Genomic DNA, 20,778 nt, shown 5'->3' on the forward strand with positions numbered 1-20,778 from the left:
AAACATAAAAAAAAAAAAAAAAAAAAAAAACTTTTCAAAGACTCGTTTTTCAGTTTCGGTAATTACACATGCTCCATTAATAATTACAATTACGCTGATGTCAATGAAGCAAGTTGTAATGAACAATATCACAATGTTGTTCTAAATTCATGCTTTCTTAAAAAAGTTACCTCATACACTAACCATTTAATTAAAAAAACGGATTCTTAGGACAACACGAAAAAGCGTTTAACGTGTGGCGAGCGGTTGCAATACATCCGACTGTTCAGAGCCAAACCTTAATGCTTGCTGCATATGCACTAAAGCGAAGGAAAAGGTTAAGAGCGCCACAGAGAACTAGTGTAAGATATGTAGTGGCTGAATATATTAAAAACGACAACAGTAAAGTATAGTTTCACTAGTTTGTCACTAGGCACTGTGAAATGAGCTATAAAATGTTATTTCATCAGTAAGTAATTTTATTAATCATGATGTAGTTACTTAAAACCTTACATGATCTGATAAAAGAAACGTTACATTTTAAAACTAACAACCTTATTAATACTAGAAGATACAAATACTTAAAATATCTAAAGTGATTTTGACTCTGCGGCTAAAAAACTAAATTAGCAAAGCGAGAGGGTACAAGATCGTGCAAATGGAGCAGTTTGCCGGGAAATTTTAGTTTGGCTCCCTTGGTGCTTTTAAGTGTCTGTGCCAGCACACGGGGATATGCAGGTTTTACAATGCTCTCCCTCCTGTTGAGTGCAGCTGCATTGCACTGTTGTTCAGCAAAGACGATAAACTTTGTCAGGCATGCCATTACTTGGGGTTTTTGGCCCTGCAGACAGAATAACATGGCTTGGTGACACGTTCTGCCTCCATTTAGATTACACAGGTTCCGTAGGAGTTTTCTGCATGGGGTTAGCAACGTGGGATAAATGCATATTAAATGCACAAAGGATTCCTGCAGCCCATGGCATAGGCTGTGTGACAGACTGGCTGGCTTTGGGGCCCATGACGGTATTATGTCGAAACCGGTCGAGTTGTAATGCTAGCATTTTCGTCCTGTAATAGCCGTTAATGGCTTCAAACAGATAGCTCTGGGGTTAGATTTTTGTAGGTGTTGATGTACAGCAATGCATGACTGCGTTTGCAGAAACGTTTCTTGTCCTGCTTCCAAGACAGAAACTTTACCTGTTTATTCATTGCTAGTCTGAAAGCCTGGTGTGATAATGGCAGATCCCACAGGTGCTGTGCGGACCGTGTTTTCAGGGCTTCTCCGCTCCCCTTAGCCCAGTGATTTGAGTGGCTGTGGTCCTGGATATCCTTCGAGATGAGCAATTTCAGAGTATTAGATGGCCTGGCTCGGGCAGATGACAGATGTTTTAGAAGTGCAGAGTTTTGCGTTAGACCTTGATCGAGGAGCCCAAATTTCGGTCTGATTGGCACAGGTGAAGCATGTTGTGGAAGGTTGACTACTAGGTGATGAGCTTTGCTCTGGGCGTTGTTAAGAAAATAATTCAATTGGCCCGGGCACGCCACTGATCCATATGAAAGCGTTTGAATTAGTTCTGATTTGAATACTGTTAAAGTGGGTTTCCAAGTGGGCATTCAAATTTTGCTCCGCAGTTTTTGAAAGGCCACGACCAATGAGGCCTGACGTGGTTTCAGGTCATTTAAATGTAGCTTGGATGAGTGGCTCTCTTGTATCCAAACCCCTAGATATTTGTAGCTGGGACTTCTTTCTACTGTACTGCTACCCAGGTACCATTTTACTTCCTTTTTTCGCCCCTTCCCAAAGATGACTATTTTATTTTTTTCGAGGTTAACGGTCATCTGGTTTGCCATTTCATCAGAGCCAATAGGCTCCCTGGTCCCTACCACCCCCACTTGCATTGTTACCCGATTTCCAAGAATTAAATCTTAGGTATGATATTGATATAGGATATAGTGATTAGGTGTAGGTTTGTTAATTTTAGGATTTAATGTAATGTATGACAGCCTGTGAAGAAGGGATACATTTTCCATAATGCATAGTGCAAACAAATCAAGCACAAACCACTTTTATAACGAAAATCACTTAATCTCCCTTTACCTTATAAAGAAAAAAACGTGTTTGCTAAGCCTGGTTCAGTTGTAAAGTGTTCTAATGCCCCCCTAGAGCCTTGTTGGTGCTATAAACTGTAAAGAAAAAAAAAGATAAAAGAACATCATGGCTTTCCCTCTTCCTTTCAAATCATGCTTTTGAGAGTCGCAACTAAAGACCATTTTGCTTACAGTGCACAAGGTCCAAGCAATTCAAATAACATAGCTCAGAAGTCTGCAAAGGTCTCCTGAACATAAAACCACAAACCGCAGAGAGCTCATGAGTGCCAATGATCTACTTTCTCCAGTCAAGCTGCATTAAAAGGGGCGACCCAATGGCAAAGTCTGGTTCAACTGATAAGCTCAAGAGTTTCAAGAGATCCAGATTGACGATCTGTTGCACAAGAACATAGATTCCAAGTATCCCTTGGGTTAAGTTATGCAAAGACCGTAGTCCCTTTTTTAAGGTTTGGACTTAAAGGTTCACAGTGCCGTTCAGTTCAAGCTCAGTAATGGGACTGGTAAAGGTGCTGAAAACAACTCGAGGCTGGTGGAAACTAAGTAGTCTTGTCATGCATGAAGCTTACTTCAGTTACCATTTATGTTGGTAAAGACATTTCTGTTATGATTGCAGAAGGAGGGCTTCTTAAACACACAAACAGTACAGGTGGCCTGCCTCAGCTCCAGTGATGAGTGGCAAGATGCCTGCTGTTTTCTGAGTGGTTGAAGAAACCTACAATGAAGAGCCTACCAGCTTGTCTAGATTTTCTGGAAACCACACATGCCATCCAAACATCGTACTGTCAACAGTCTACATTGCCCACTCTTGAACCCACTCTAACATAAAAAACACTAACACTAACATATACAAGCAGCATCATAAGACAATATTTAAATAAACTTATTTTATTTACATACAGAATTAATTAACATATTCACATCCAAATACACCTATCAGAAAAATAAGGACAGAAAAAGTGTTGAAAGAACAAGTGCTCATGTTCAAAAAGAAAGAAAAGAAGGTCAATCTCACACCTAACCAATATAATCGAAATTTACAGGACAATATTTTCTACCCAGCCCCTCTTGGGTTTTGCAGGGTTACCCTCTGTGGTTTATATTATATATCCAAACATCGTAAGCATGCCATTGTTTACCTCTCTTTCATTGCTCCTTCCCTCCACTACTCTGCCAGGTCACTGGCTCTCAGATCAGAAGCTCACCCTGCAAGGAAGTATCTAGCAGGAGATGTCTGCGTCCCTACAGTTGCTGCACCACCACACTGCCCTATAGTGAGACCTCTGAATTAAGTGCAAGGACTATGTACCACCACTCATCAATTAACCCCTTCAATGCACCTCCCTGGTGCGGGTCACAACCAGTGGCAGACACCAGGGAGGGGGTTAATAAATACTCGGTGCGTTTTTTGGGGTCCCAGGGAGACACGGAAGCTCTTCTGTGTCTCCCCCCGCCCCCCACACGCCCCTTTGTGACGTCAGCATGCTGACGTAACAATGTTGAGTTCCTCATTGGAGAAGGAAGCGGCCGCAACATTCCCCATGTTCGGGAAGGCCTCGTAAGAAAGGGGAGAGTCTCCCCTTTCTTACGAGGCCTTCTGAAACCGTTTCCTGCCCCCGATCGCAGCACAGCTGCGATCGGGGGCCAGGAAACACCACTAGATGCCAGGGATGCATAGTTGTAACAAGACAGACGGAGGACTGAATCAGTTTCTGCAAAGGGCTGAGGTAGATGTTAAAAAGACAGGGATCATTGATCTTGGCCTGTAGATGACTGGTATCAAGGTATGTTATGTGTATTTGTAAAATACATCATACCCTCAAGGCTATCCTGGAGATGAGCAGGTGTATGTGCCTAGCCCTGCCTATGGTAAGGTGGTTAAGTCAAAAAAAAAACTCCCCCCCCCCCCCCCAGGGCATATTTTTCGCCCCCCACCCCACCAGGGGCAACATTAAAAAAAAAAAAAAATACAAAAAAAAAAAAAAAAAAAAACAATGGACAGGGTGTCGCCCGTGGGGGAAATATTTTTTTTAGTTGTTGTAGGGTTTCCCTGGGGGCCATTTTGGAAAACCATACAACAACAACAAAAAATAGATCTATATATGTAGATATAGCTATGTACATGGATATATCTATAGATATATCTATAGATATATATATATATATCACTTTTGTCAATATGTGTGTGGTTTCCCCGGGGGCTGCGATCGGCCCCCAGGAAAACCAGACCCACATATAAAAGTGATATAAATATATATATTTATATTTATATTTATTTATATATAGATTTGCCACCAGTTGTCTTGCAGTTGCAGCTTGCGTCTTCAAAGCAATGCACATACTTCAACTGACGCATTTCACCTGTAGCTTTTAGGCAGCAATAAAAAAGTCAAGTAAGTATTGTGATTATGTTTCTGCTACGAAAGGATCAGACTTTTGTCTAGTGGCAGTTTTAGTGCCATAAAGAAGCGCAGAAAGAAGCGCAGAAGGTTTATATGCCTACTGCAAAGAGCAAATCTGTATTTTATGTCAATAGCTGAGTACATTAGTAAAGTCAGCCGTTACCTGCGCTATAATACAAATGAAATGTATGTGCGGGGCGGCTATGGAGAGATGAAGGGCACTTTTGCTGGGTGGTAATGAGGGAATCCGAGGAGGAGGGAGTGGGAGCACCAATAATGATTGTTGGACTGGGCGCAGGAGGTGCTAAAGACTGTGACGAATGGTGAGTGACAAGGTGTTTTTTGAGTGTCTTGAAAGAACGTGCTGATTGAGGGAAGAAGCGCAGGTAATGTGGCCTCTACTGTTGCACGTATCTCACACACACCACCGATTTTGTGACTGTCTACGTAGGCTAGTGTTTTAGAGCAACAGTTTAGCCAATAGCAGAGATGGCATCTTGATGGATGACTGCTGCCGGCACTCGGGTTATAGAGGACAGCTCTGACATAGGATCAGAGACTGAGACATCAGATACTGAGACAGCATCTGAGGGATAGGACAATGGCGCAGACTCTGGGAGTGATTTTTCAGTTGGAGGAGTCCCATTCAATAACTCCTCTTCCAGTACATTATGAGGGAGGTGATGAGGACAATCCTGCTGTCCCTTCGCAAGCAGTCTGTGCAACTGGGTAATAGTGGGTTAGCCCAACCCAGAGAGCAGGTGAATGAGGCGGCAAGCAGAGAGAGAGAGTGCTCTCTTGGGAGCTCCCCAATTTAGTTCAGCCCTGAATTCCACCGCCCAAATCGTATTGTGGAGACATCAAAATTATCTATCGCAAAACAAACTGGTTTTGTAAGGCAGGCACCTGTGCTTTTGGTCCTGCGTTCGGCGGCCATATAGAGAAACACACTAAACCCAAACATTTCTGGAAGCTAGACATTCGGGGGAGTCCACAGAGGTGTGACTTGTGTGAATTCCCCAAAGTTTTCTTACCCAGAATACCCTGCAAAGCTAAAGTGTTGAATAAAAACTCTATTTTTCTCGCATTTCTGTCACACAAACTACAGGAATATGCTGGGATCCACAAAATTTCTACCACCCAGTGATTCCTCACCTATCCTGATAAAAACACTACCCCACTTGAGTGCCTACACCTAGTGCCTGCATCAGGAATGGATCACCCCAGGGTCAACAGCTGCCTCATGTAAGGACCAACATTGACCGTTATGTGATCTATTCCTGTCGCGGGCACCAGGCCTACCCACACAAGTGACGTACCATTTTTATCAGGAGACTTGGGGGAATGCTGGGTGGAAGGAAATTCGTGGCTCCTCTCAGATTCCAGAACTTTCTGTCACAGAAATGAGAGGAAAAAGTGTTTTTTTGGCCAAACTTTGATGTTTGCAAAGGATTCTGGGTACCAGAACCTGGTCAGAGCCCCACAAGTCACCCCATCTTGGATTCCCCTGGGTTTCTAGTTTTCAAAAATGCGCTGGTTTGCTAAGTTTCCCAAGGTGCCGGCTGAGCTAGAGGCCAAAATCCACAGGTAGGCACTGTTTTCTATGAAAAAATGTGATGTGTCCATGTTGTGTTTTGGGGCATTTCCTGTCGCGGGCGCTAGGCCTACCCACACAAGTGAGGTATCATTTTTATCGGGAGACTTGGGGGAACGCTGGGTGGAAGGCAATTTGTGGCTCCTCTCAGATTCCAGAACTTTCTGTCACTGAAATGTGAGGCAAACGTGTTTTTTTAGCCACGTTTTGAGGTTTACAAAGGATTCTAGGTAACAGAACCTGGTCAGAGCCCCACAAGTCACCCCATCTTGGATTCCCCTAGGTCTCTAGTTTTAAAAAATGCACAGGTTTGGTAGGTTTCCCTAAGGTGCCGGCTGAGCTAGAGGCCAAAATCCACAGCTAGGCACTTTGCCCACGTTGTGTTTTGGGGCATTTCCTGTCACGGGCGCTAGGCCTACGCACACAAGTGAGGTATCATTTTTATGGAGACTTGGGGGAACATAGAACAGCAAACCAAGTGTTATTGCCTCTTATCTTTCTCTACATTTTTTCCTTCCAAATATAAGAGAGTGTGTAAAAAAGACGTTTATTTTAGAAATGCCCTGCTAGTATGGGCACCCCGGAATTCAGAGATGTGCAAATAACCACTGCTCCTCAAAACCTTATCTTGAGCCCATTTTGGAAATGCAAAGGTTTTCTTGATACCTATTTTTCACTCTCCATATTTCAGCAAATGAATTGCTGTATACCCAGTATAGAATGAAAACCAACTGCACGGTGCAGCTCATTTATTGTCTCTGGGTACCTAGGGTTCTTGATGACCCTACAAGCCCTTTATATCCCCGCAACCAGAAGAGTCCAGCAGACATAACGGTATATTGCTTTCAAAAATCTGACATCGCAGGAAAAAGTTACAGAGTAAAACATAAAGAAAAATGGCTGTTGTTTTCAGCTCAATTTAAATATTTTTTTATTTCAGCTGTTATTTTCTGTAAGAAAACCTTGTAGGATCTACACAAATGACCCCTTGCTGAATTTAGAATTTTGTCTAGTTTTCAGAAATGTTCAGCTGTCCGGGATCTAGCATTGGTTTCACACCCATTCCTGTCACTAACTGGAAAGAGGCTGAAAGCACCAAAAATAGTAAAAATGGGGTGTGTCCCAGTAAAATGCCAAATTTGTGTTGAAAAAAGTGGTTTTCTGATTCAAGTCTGCCCGTTCCTGAAAGGTGGGAAGATGGTGATTTCAGCACCAGAAACCCTTTGTTGATGGCATTTTCAGGGAAAAAAACACAAGCCTTCTTCGGCAGCCCTTTTTTTCCATTTTTTTGGAAAAAACTACATTTTCACTGTATTTTGGCTAATTTCTTGGTCTCCTCCAGGGGAAACCACAAACTCTGGGTACCATTAGAATCCCTAGGATGTTGGAAAAAAAGGACGCAAATTTGGCGTGGATAGCTTATGTGGACAAAAAGTTATGAAGGCCTAAGCGCGAATTACCCCAAATAGTCAAAAATGCGATCAGCACTGGGGTAGGAAAAGGCCCAGCAGCTAAGAGGTTAATAGCTTCAGCAGGATGGGGAAGCTTATATTTTCCTCTTCAGGAAATCCTGAATGAGATTTTGTTGCCCTTGCTACTGTATAGGTCTACAAAGAGACAGTAGAAACTGTAGAAAGATGTGCAGCATCACATCCTGAGGCTAAATCAATGTAAACAATGTTTGCAGACTACACCTCCAATGCTAGCCTTTGCAGCAGACAGAGAACTTGTCTGGATTTTCTAACGACCATGGGACCAGACCTGTTTTGGGACTTCTTTTTGAAGCATTTTGACACAGTGTTAGAAATAAACTAGTTCCCTTATCTCTCTTTTGTCCACATATTGTTCTAGTCATGATCTTTATAGAAGCCCACTAAGATTAACTCTATATAACTAATCACTGGCCACTTTCTTCTCTCTGACTCACAAACCAAGATTGTCCTAGTTTGCAGATCTAATATCAGCAAAACGTTCATAGAGGAAATCACAGACTTCATCATCACTCTATCATGTAATCCAACAATATCCTTCTGTTGGACTCAAAGGTAGTTGCTCCAGAAAGACTTCGAAAGTAGCGTTATTTAACATTTTCAGCACCACAAAAATTGAACAACCCATTCATTCAACCCAAACCAACATCAACATTGGCATCTCTCCTTCACAACAATGTAATCTTTCTAATGGCACTCGATTGATCAGCCCCACTGCCACCGATAATCATCTCCCCCTTCCTACAGCAACAGTCCACCACTGTCAAACAACATCACTCCACCTTTATGGACGTGCATGATGTTCAAACAAGAAACTGTTATTCTGGCGAACATAAGTGAATACACTCTCTACTGCAGTTGGTCAATCTCATCCATCCAGCCAATATTGCTACTCACAAGCTCATGCATGTACAACCTAGCACATGCTCTAGGTTTGATGATTCACCCAAGAACTTATGAACAAATTAGCTATAAGCAAGAAAAGAAACTAACACCCAAATCAGAGAAATAAATTTCAGCGCTCTTTACTCAGAAACGTAATCTCAGCTGTCAAGTCACTGAAAATCAGTCAATGGTTATGCTGCACCACAAAATCAACAGAGCCATCATGTAGTTCCTAAGTTTGATTCCAAGCCTCCATACTCCTGCACTAAATTGAAAACTGTAATGCAATCAACCAAATATTTACCAAACAATAGAAAATCATCCATGCTTCAAAAGCACAAAGGAAACTACCCTCTTCTCCTCCATCCCTCTATATAATGTCCCAAAGCAGACCTATTTAAAACTTCTTCCTCATACACGGTTGGGAACACCTCTGCCACCCTTTAACCCACTATAAACGACGATATTCACCCTTTGTTCAGGGCATTTGTTCCCAATACAATGCAAACTCCAATGATACACCCACAACTAGAAAAAAGCAAAGCTAAACCCATGAAACTGATAGCTTCAAATCCATCACAAATCTACCATTCCTTAAAAACATAATTACATAAGCAGTTGCTGTATAGCCAAAAGACCAAGTTAAGGAATATACTCCAAAATCCAAGTCATGGAAGGCGCATTTCTCATTACAAAATGGGGCCCCTGCTTTTTGTCCTGGTCCCGCTCTTAGCCACCTTAGAGCCACTGGCAATCAATCTCTAAACAATATACTTTTATCACTCAAGCAGTTGAATGGTAGAGCATTACATACCTTCTCCAAACTCTAGAACCATCCTCATCTCACCCAGACAGGCATTTCCAGCTACCAGTGTCTAGTGGTAAAGAGTTCCCCATTATTATGCTAACATTAGCTTTGACCACACACAGAACAACCACAAGAGGCACAGCAAAGGCAGCAAGCAGAGCAATCTTCTGTCAGGTAAAAAGAACGGGCAAAGCAGTTGGGATGAAGGTGTTATTCAGCCCCTACAAGAGTTGCCACAGGGCAAGCTGCCGCTGAAGGGTGGTGGCCGTGAATTACCAAAGGAGTCAAATTTAATGAAAGAGAAAGTAAAACTGTAAACAAGAGAAATAGAGTAAGAAAAAACAGTTATATATTTGACTTCTTCCTCCACATCACCAGTTGCTCCTCCACAATTCCCCCACCGATCACTTTATGTTTACATATTTTGTTTATTTATTGAGAGTCTGGCAGTTGCAACTTGCTGTTTAACTGCTCCTTATATACTGCACACTTTTGCGCTCATTTTACTATTTTTTTTTAATTTCCTATTGCAAGATTGGAATCCAACATCTTTGAACTGTAAATAAAAAAAACAAAATGGGAGCCGCATCATGGCATGCGAGCGCGTGCATGGCTGTGAGACGTATATATGTGTACACATCATCGTGTTTTTTTTCTTTTTGCTTACTCTAATTAGCACCTAAAACGAACATTTTTTTTTCTTTTTTGAGGAACAGAATCGGTAAAAGTATCATGCACTAATAGGTCCGCATTGCTTTTAAAAGACGAGAAATAGGTTTTGTGAATTCTGGTTTTAAACTTCTGACTTATTCCCTTAACCTCTCATGGAACGGTGAGCTTCAACTGACACCCCTTGATGTTTTGAATTGTTTTACGTGAGTCCACAGAGAACTTCCGGGCCAACCTTTAGCTTTATGGCCAAGTGCTGGTCCTTTTCGTTGTGCTCGCTCAGTGCCACTTAGGGTGTGATTCAAAGGGGGTGGGGGGGTATTCGTCTACTACTCCTTGCACAGGAATCGGCTCTGGAATCACCAATCACACATAGGATAGGAAAAGTGCAGCGTGTATATTGTTTGACGTTTTGGTTTCTCTTTATGCACAATCCTTTAAACCGGCTTTTTGGAAAGTAGCCATTTATAACTTGTAAACTGAAACATCTAAAGATAAATATTCGCCTTGTTATATTTGTTTTTTTTTCAGGAATATATGTTTAACAATGGGGATTTTTAGGCCTTCTCTTTTAACTGTCTTGGCTTCAAAAATGCCGATTATCTTTAATTAGGATAGGTGTACATCGGACTGTATAAAACCCAGTATTTTGCGTGCTGTCTCTATATATTTATGTGTTTCTCCGATAGGTCATCACCTCAATTACACCTCCTCTTCTCAAATCAATAGTATTTCACACTACCCAGGCTTATCTGCAAATTGCAGTACATGTCAAAGTACTATCTTAGAAATGAACGCGCAGACAACATGCTAACCTGCAAATCAAAACGCATCTTTGTAAATTAAAACTTAAACACTTCTTTAACCTCTATCGACTTTCAATGTGATATGTCATTAACCAGGTAGTGAAAACCTGTGTACTTGTGTTGAGTAAGGACGTGCTTTGGACAGAGGAAGGTGCATATAATAATTGACAAATTTTTAAAGTTTATTTCCAGAAAATTACTACATTTCATGACCCATGCCTTGGAAAATGCACAGGACAATTCATTTATGTTCTGTAGAGTTGGTAAGCGATGTTCGACCAACAGTAAACAAGCACTGAAAAAAACAATAGGCTTAATTTACAACAGGCAAGAAGGGATGTGTTAGCTTTAAAAATTCCCTTAGAATATCGTTCTAAAATGGCCGTCGAGCATTTTGGAACGGTAAACTAGAAAAATCAAAATTGCTGCCATGCACAAAAAGTCATGCATTGTGCACATATGTGGCATGATAAGTAGATGCATGCATGCAGACACATAAAAAAAAAAAAAAAACATACGAGTACACAACAACCATTTTGAAATGGTTTCATTGTCTAAGGCCACTGTATGCACATGCAAGGCCATGCATGCATTCCGTACACCAAAACACATGTGCACGAACCAAATGGCTTCAAGCAAGGCAGCCATTCTGGCGTTTGGTCAAATTTGCTGTTCCAAAATGGCTGTCATGGTAGAATACGTTTATTTTTAGAAAATAATGTTCCCGGGAACGCAACAGGAAAAAAAAAGAAAAAAAAGAGTGGACCAGTAGCGCTTAGTTGTTGTCAGACAATCCTAAGGAAAAAAAAAATAATAATAATAATAATAATAATAATAATTGTGGAACAGGGCAGGGAGTGAGCAGGGGGAAAAGGGGTTTGAATATGAATCACCAACAGATCTCTGGGGTGTGTTCAGATACCCTCTGCACTGAAAAAAATATTTCAAAAGAGGCTGTAAAGGCAGTGTGCAATGGAATTTTTTTTCTTTTTTTAAAGTAGCTCACATTTGTGAAATGCCATGAGCTGACCCAAAAACATTAATGGATAACCCCTAAAGTCGTCCTAAAGCTCCTTTCTCTACCTCTAGGTATTTGTATGTTGTGTGCTGTGTGTGACATCATGCATTCTTGGTAAACAGCTTAAGCTTTCTGTAGGCAGTACCTTAGGCCAGTGGTTCCCAACCTGTGGTCCGGGGACCCCTGGGGGTCCGCGAAGCCTTCTCAGGGGGTCCGCGAGAGCCTAGAAAATTAAAATATATGAACAAATATTGACACATTAGGTCCCCAGCTTCCAGTAATGACTCAGGTGGGGGTCCCTGGATTCCCATGATGAGTCAGTGGGGGTCCCTGAGCTCCATTAATGTTAAAGTGGGGGTCCACAGAAATCAAAAGGTTGGGAACCACTGCCTTAGGCCACTGGACTTATGCAGCAAGCGAGGGCCAAATCATGCACAGGGTTTACTAAAAAAATGCAAACTATGCAGCATACTTGGGCACATTTTGAGATTGTATCAGTTCGTTTTTTGGCATTTTTTTATATGTTAACACTGTCTGGACAAAGGTGTCACCTTAGTAGTACTAGTTTAACATCCAAATACAGCAATATGCAACTGGAAGGGGAACTGTCAACCTTTGTGAAGTGCCTCACGCTCCACAGCAACAAGTGTTGCCACAATTTTAGTAACTTTTGATCCATTTAAACTAGAAACACTTTTTGTTACATTCCGCAAATTATGCATGAAATGATGTATTGTCAAATGCAGCAAACCCATAATTAAACAAAAAAACGCCACAGCCTCAGAATTTTTAATTACAGTGGGCCTGGCAGTACCTAAAAAATAGAAAATTAAAATATCAATAGAGACAAAGGCAACACATTATTACACTATAGAACCCATAGCATGCTACAAATTTTTGATAACTCTTACAATTTCTCAAACAATAGTAGATTAATAATTGCTCTGGGCCTCGATTATGAGCTGTGAGAAATTCAATGCAAAGGTTCTGAGCAGCCAGAATTACCATTGTCGGCCAAAATCTTCGTATTGAATTGCTGCAATTACTAGCTAAGCTCCAGGGAATGGAGAATAACTGTGCAGACTCAGATTTACCAGGCCGAATTTTGTGCAGTATTACTCATCCTGGGTGGCTAACTGCCGACATCACATTCAAGTGTTGCAGACACTGGTAAACTCATCGGGAGGGCACTGTTAGATTACATTCCATGCTTCATTTATGTAACACATTTCTTCAATAACAGAACCGGACCAAAAAGATTCCTGCATGTTAAAATTTATCAGGTATTCATATGAGCCCTTTGCAATGTTGCTTTCATTGTCTAGTATTCTTGTTTAATGCTACATCTATTACAAATCAAATGTGGTCCCCAAAGCATCTTAAGCTGAAATCAGGAGGCCTTGATTAAGTGGACTTGTTCACCTGCTAGTGGTTTATTCCTTCATTTTCCATGACAGGCAGCATTCCTTGTTGTGGGCTGTTTATCGTGTGTAAAGGTTTCTACTAAGCTACCTTGTGCCTTGGCTGAAAGTCAGGTGGAGGATGGTGTTAGATCACACATCTGGGTTTTCCCAATGTGATTTTAGCAGCTTAATTTTCCAGGTATTAAAATTCGGGTTTGGTGCCAGGGAAACAGGGTGCAAGAAGATCAACCAACTTATAATTATGATAAGCAGAATTACACATGGAAATTCAGCTCCGCTCAACTTATAAGCCTGGCCATATTGTTTTGTTTAAAAAAAAAAAAAAAAAAGACATCCTTTCTATGTTCCACATTTCAATATGCTGTCAATCTTCGCAATGATTCAAGAGTACATTTCTGCGCACAAGCTCTCTAATTCTAATAAATACAGGCCTTCAATGCCTTTCAAGGCCTTTACTCATTCTTTGTGTTGGAGTGGGTTGTGTTGTTGCTACCCACTCTGTACCTTACCTGTGTTGTGAAGCTCTGTATAAAACATTCCACTACATAAAAAAGACAAAATGATTCACATTCTCAAAGCTTGTTTTAATTTATGAACCATCACAAAATATGTGGGCAGATTTAGCTTTGGGGTTACATGTGAAATAAATAGTTTTGACAATGAAGGAGATGACTTTGTAAAAAAAAATATATATATATATATTTAAACACAGCTGACAAGCGGCTCCATGTCATTTGTACCTTCAACCAATTCTGGTATGTTAGCCAACAACACTTTGTGTGCTGTGGGTTTGAGCCAATAATGAATGTGTTCATAGCAAAGCTATAAGCCCCACAAAATAACATGCTGTTAGGTGAGAAGTGTTGCATTGACTCAGCGTGGACTACCAGAGAGTCTTGGGAGAAGGAGAAGGGCCATGGGAGCAGGCTGCCCCAGCACTGCAGATTTATGAGTCATAGTCTATGGGCACAGCTCTGTATGGAGCAGAACTCTGGGGATTCCATAATTTATCAGATATGACCAGATCTGAGGACAAGTTCCTGAGAAATTTACTTTTCCTTCCACCCAGTACACTGACATATCCTCCTCATATCAAGTTTTAAAGGATATTACTACAAGACAGAGCTAAACTTATACCGATTCTGTTCTGGAGGAGATTGAGGCCATCCCTGAATTAGCTCATTATGCTGAAGCCTTGCATGAAGTAGTTAAACAAGACACATTCCACAAAATAGCCTGGCTACAAGCTTTTATACTCTCTGGGCCTAAAAGAGGCATGGGATTCTACTACACTGGAGTCCGTTCACTCCATATAGCAATTTAAAAAATCTACCAGTTACAGACAGCGCAGAATGATGTTTCAAACGCTAACAGAGGCACGCTGACAACAGAATTTGTTGACATTAAGCCCGTTAGTATTTTTTAACACTTTCTAAACACGATCATAGACCCAATTGACAGTACACTACATATCCAATTCACGGTTGGAGCTTTGCCTCTTAAAAGTATTTAAGATGGTCAGTGACATCTATAACATCCTTGTTATGCCCAGTCTGTAAAGTTTACAATGTAACTATAGCCCACATTTTATTTGGCCATGTAGCTTACTCCCGTTTGAGAGCCACTTGGATTAAGCCGGTCTGCAGACAGGTAGGTACAAATAACTATGTGGCTGCCTTAAGAATATTAAGATCTGATCCCAGACCTCTCTGTTTGTTCTGTTGCCTAGTTTCTGGGTAGGATGTGGATTATAAGGAGGAACGCTATGCTAATCCAAACGTAAAGCCTTCACTGGTCATGTATTTCAGCCTTTAAACACAATTTTTAGCATTTTTGATATGTACTAATAAGTATACTGTTATTGGCTTTCTATCCCTGTATTCTGCACTTTATTGTGCACACTGCACATAGTATTACACAATATCCTCAAAGATGTACTAATAGGTCAAATGGATAATGAAATGTGTTAGTCCTCATTATTTCTATTTTGTACTGTTGGAACCTGACCTCTTGGCACTATCTCAAAATGGAGATATTATAGTTTTAATTAGGCCTGAGTGGACTTTGCGGATTTCTGCTATGTAGAACTCCGTGAAGTGCCAAAAATACTCCACCACGCTGCGCGGAGTTCCGCGAGCGCAACAGTTTGGGTAAGGCGCACTGTTTGCATTGATTTTCAGCTCAAGAGTTTCTCCTGCGCTGTAAAATCAGTGAGAATGGCATCACCTAGAGCACCAGAGGGTGCTAACTTCTTTTTGCCGCTCAAGTAGATTTTATACTTGAGCAGCAGCTTCCTCAATGCGAGCGGCAGCTTTCTCAATGCGAGCAGCCTACCATGACCGCACTCATTCAGAAATCTCGCTTGCCAACACAGCGATTTCTCTCGCTCACTAACTTAAAGTTGGCGAGCACGAGCAAGAGAAAAATATACTCCACGTCACTTTGCAGAGTTTTTCAGAACTCCGTGCGGAGTGGGGAAAACTCTGCGAACTCCGTGGGTGGAGCAGAATTCCTCACCTACCACTAGTTTTATCACTTTCTTTAGTGTTTTGGCATGAATAAATATAATGCCATTGTACAGTGGCTCTCTATTTTCGTACCCAGCATTTTTTTGTTTTCATAGAACCTGCACATAGCACTTTACAATATTTGTGAGGATGCTCTACTTTGCTCTTCAAATAATAAAAAAAAAAAACATATTTGCTTTGAATATCCCCACAATTGTAACTTCAGAATATGTCCTCCAGGCATTATCTTGGAACGGAGGTCAGAATAAAAACAAATGGGAATAAGATGCTATGTATTGCACTTTGGTCGACTCCACTGTATTTAAGATAAGCACATTTTGTAATAATTACTGATTTTCTTACTTAACATGAAACGGTTATCTGGTTCTAGTTTTTTATTTTAACACACACATTTCTTTTGTATCTTTTGTATTCTATGCCATGTGTTGCCAAATTAAAGTTATTTACTGAAAAGCCAGGAAAGGCTGGTGGTCTCAAATGTCATAGTGCCGCTTGGTAGAGTTGTACAATGCAAAATAAAATGTAGCTCCTGGCATTCTGGAGGATAAACAACCGAGCAGTTGAGAGAGCAGAGATAGCTTTCCCAATGCAAATAAGTGTGCATCACTGCTAATGTGTTAACATTAACACTCCTTGGTAAACAAGCATGCCAAAAAGATGGCATTTACCTGAACAATGCCAGCAGGAGCGGCTGGAAGTATCTAACAAGACATCGAGAAAGGAAAATAATGTGCTGCTGCACCTCTTTCTGAGCCCATCCTCGGCACAGAGTTTATGAGATAGAGGTGGAGCGCCTACAACAACACTGTAATGCACCCTGCCTTGAACAGGAACAGCACATGCTGCAGCTAAGCCTGCGAGGTCGGCCAGTGTTTGCAGGACTTGTGAGCACACATAAAGGCATTTCTGAATTTACTTTTTAATGAACAGGTTACTCAATCTGTGCAGTATTTTTCGTGTTATAAAGATGAGTGAAACCATTATGATTTATAGACAATTGTGAGCGAAATTCTAAAGGCGTAAGCATTCATCTTAGGTTGTGACGTTTGTAAAGTGCATGCTCACCATGTTTGTTTCATTGCACTAATCCTACAAAAGACATGAGTTTCATAAGTGTGACAGAAGATCACTGGTGAATGGATAGTTGGTCGAGCAGGAGGAGGCAAGTTCTAAATGGTGAAGGTAGAATCACTCGCTGTCAACGCAGGCTCTGTTGAATCTGATCAGGAAAGAGATCAGCTGTCATTGAGCCAGGAGTATGGCTAAGAATATAATGCTTTACTACATTCTTATTAAATCAGGAAACAACCAAATATGGATTTGGTAAGGATATACATAGATTCAAATGCTTTGTAAAACAAAAAGGAGCTAATGAAGAGCTTTCAAAATGGAATCCAAATGGGTGAAACAAGGGCATTACATATCACAAAAGGAATATGATTCTGCAGGTCCTGTAGTCTAGTTAATTGATATTTCAGCTCAAGGAGGATTATACTGATGTGGTCTAAGCGGGACCTACCTTTGCTACAATAATAAGACATTTGTTGTTGTTCTATGGTGGGTGGTCATTTTAGCAGGAAGGGGAGCAGGGGCCACACACGCACACAGACATACACACTCACTAACACCTGTGCATTCACACAAACACACCCATTCACAACACTCACTCACTCAAATACAAGTACCCACATTCATACATACATGCATCTTCACAGAAGCTCCCTGGGAGGAAAGCCTCAGAGGTCCCAGGAGGGTTGGAACTGCTGCCTTCTCTCACTGGCAGACCTTAGAAGGGTTGGAACTGCTGCCTTCTTTCACTGGCTGACCTAAGGTCAGCCAATGAGAGAAGGCAGCAGTCCCTCACTTGTAACAGAGTGGGGTGGGGTCAGTGAGACTATTAATCCCACCCTGCTCTATGACTAGGTGTCACTAATTGACACTCAGCCCTGAAGTGCCCAGATATAAGGCAATTTGTGACGCTCCCCCTCGTCATAAGGGGAGGGCCTTGACACACTTTTGCCAGGCTGAGGAGGTCACGCCCACAGGTTTGTGAAATCCTCAGCCTGGCAAAGTTCAGCTCAGGCACAAGAACAGAAGAGTGTCTGTCAGGCTGACCTTTGTTCACTCCAAACTAGCATACTGTAGGAAAGTAGCCTCTTTCTAGCATGGTTACCCCCACTGTTTGTGAGTGTGTGTCAGTGTGTTTTACTGTGTAACTAGGATCCTGCTAGCCAGGACCCCAGTGCTCATAGATAAAAGCCTATATGTCAGTGTGTTATTGCCTGTCTCACTGAGCTCCTGCTGGTCAGGACCCCAGTGCTCATAGTTTGTGGCCTAATGTGTATGCCTGTGTCATGCCTAACTGTGTCACTGAGGCTCTGCTAACCAGAACTTCAGCGCTTATGCTCTCTCTGCTTTTCAATTTGTCACTGTAGGCCAGTGACCTTATTTACCAATTTCAATTGGTATACTGGACCCCTTATAAGTCCCTAGTATATGGTACCTAGGTACGCGGGCATTTGGGTTACCGGAGATCCATATGGGCTGCAGCATTTCTTTTGCCACCCATAAGGAGCTCAGACAAACTCTTACACAGGTCTGCCACTACAGCCTGCGTGAAATAGTGCACACACTATTTCACAGCCATTTTCACTGCATTTAAGTAATTTATAAGTCACCTATAGGTCAAACCTTCACTTGCCGAAGTTTAGGTGCAAAGTTACTAAGTGTGAGGGCACCCTTGCACTAGCAAAGGTGCCCCTACATACTTCAGGGCCATTTCCCCGGACTTTGTGGCTGCGGGGACGCCATTACACGCGTGCACTACATTTAGGTCAATACCTATATGTAGCTTCACAATGGTAACTCCGAATATGGCCATGTAACATGTCTAAGATCATGGTATTGTCTCTCTCATACCAAATCTGGTATTGGGGAGCCAATTCCATGCATCCTGGGGGCACCACCATGGACACCCTGTACTGCCAAACCAGCTCTCTGAGGCTTGCTCTGCAGCTACAGCTGCTGCCGCCTCACAGACCGGGTTTTGCCCTCCTGGGGTCTGGGCAGCCCAGTCCCCGGAAGGCTGAACAAAGCATTTCCTCTTTAGAAATAGGTGTTACAGGCTGGGAGGGGAAGCCTCCCCCAGCCTCTGGGAATGCTTTGAAGGGCACAGATGGTGCCCTCCTTGCATAAACCAGTCTACACCGGTTCAGGGACCCTTCTCCCCTGCTCTGGCAGGAAACTGGACAAATGTAAGGGGAGTGACCACTCCTCTTTCCATCACCACCCCAGGGGTGGTGCCCAGAGCTCCTCCAGTGTGTCCCAGACTTCAGCCATCTTGCTTTGCAAGGTGTGGGGGCACTCTGGAGGTCTCTGAGTGGCCAGTGCCAGCAGGTGACATCAGAGACCCCTCCTGATAGTTCCATACCTGATAAGATAGCCAATCGCCCTCTCAGGGCTATTTAGGGTCTCTCCTGTGGGTTCCCTTCAGATACTGCTTGCAAGTTTCCTTCAGGAATTCTCTGTAACAACTTCAGCATCCTCTGACCTCAGATCAACCGCATCCTGCTCCAAGAAACGCTGTAACTGCAACAAAGTGTCTACAAGAGACACTTTTCTTCAGCAACCTCAGCTCCAAGTCAGCAACTGCAACAGTGCTCTGGGGACTCCCTATCTTCATCCTGCACCAGAAGGACCGAAGAAATCTCCCATGGAGTGAAGGAGTCACTCCCCTGCTCCAAGCAGGCACCTTCCAAGGCTAGGACCGGTACCCTTGGACTCCTCTCATGGCAACAAGCATGTTCCTAAGGCCACAGAGGGTGGACATCATCAACATAGACTGTCTTGAGGTCCTGCTGACGCAATTTGGAGGATTTAAGACCTTGTCTTCCCTGAGAAAGACGGTACCCCTGTGTATTGTGTCTTCTTCGCCTCCTGAGGCCTTTGTGCACTCTTTGCAAAATTCCTTTGTGCACAGCCTGGCCCAGGTCCCCAGCACTCCACCCTGCGACGCTCAACTCGCTGAGTTGTTCTCCAGCGGCGTGGGACCTTCTTTTGTTGTGCTGCATCAACTGCGTTTTGCACCTCCTTTAAACTTGGATCCTGCTGCTTCTGGGGGCGCTGGCTGGAATCCTGAGGGTTCTCTAAAATGCTGAGGCCCCTCTTCCTCCTCACACAGAGTTGAGGCCCCCAGGTCCCTCCTGGGTCCATCCAGCGCCATTTTGATTAAAAACACTTTTTTGTTGTAGCCAAGGCTTGTTGGCGCCTTCCAACACGAAATCTCATCCGCAACGATCTTCACGCCGTGGGACATCTTTTGCATCATGCAGGAACCCGCTGGCATCTTCCTAGGGTGCATTTCTGCAGTCTTCTACTAACTGGGGACTCTTCATTTGCACCTTCTTCTGGGTTGACAGGGGCTCCTGTCCTTCCTGGAACCTCTTTCGACTTCTGGACTTGGTCCCCTTCCTTTGCAGGTTTTCAGGTCCAATAATCTAGCAGTTGTTCTTTGCAGACTTGGTTGGTTGCTTCAAAATCCCCAAAACGAGGTGTAGTGTGTCCTAAGGAAACTTGCAATACTTTACTCCTGCTTTTCTGGGCTCTGGGGTGGAGTAATTTACTTACTTTTACTGTATTTTTACTCTCCCAGCGATTCTGCACACACTACACTTGTCTAGGGGGGAATTCGTGATACACATTCCACTTTTTTAGTATGTGGTTTGTGTTGCCCCTAGACCTATTTTCTCCAATTGCATTCTACAGGATTTACTACTGTTTGCATGGTTCTATTACTATTTACTTGTCTAATTTTGGTGTCTAGTGCATATTACTTACCTCCAGAAGGAGTATTGTCTCTAAGATATTTTTGGTACTGTGTCATCCAAATAAATACCTTTATTTTTGGTATTGTCTTTACTTGTGCATAAGTACTGTGTAACTATAAGTGGTATTGCATGAGCTTTGCATGTCTCCTAAGCTGCTCTGCTATAGCTACCTCTATCAGCCTAAGCTGCTAGAACACTACTACATTCACTAACAAGGGATAACTGGACCTGGTGTAAGTACCC

The 20,778-nt window shown here is 42.4% G+C and overlaps 1 protein-coding gene across 1 annotated transcript in view; it reads right to left on the reverse strand.

Moving 5' to 3' along the window:
• The window catches only part of DAW1 (dynein assembly factor with WD repeats 1), a 190,905-nt gene that overhangs the window by 39,307 nt on the left and 130,820 nt on the right, over positions 1 to 20,778 (reverse strand). The gene's annotated exons all lie outside the window — the stretch shown is intronic.

The sequence above is a fragment of the Pleurodeles waltl genome, chromosome 11, assembly GCF_031143425.1.
Source record: "Pleurodeles waltl isolate 20211129_DDA chromosome 11, aPleWal1.hap1.20221129, whole genome shotgun sequence".
Classification (NCBI taxonomy): domain Eukaryota; kingdom Metazoa; phylum Chordata; class Amphibia; order Caudata; family Salamandridae; genus Pleurodeles; species Pleurodeles waltl.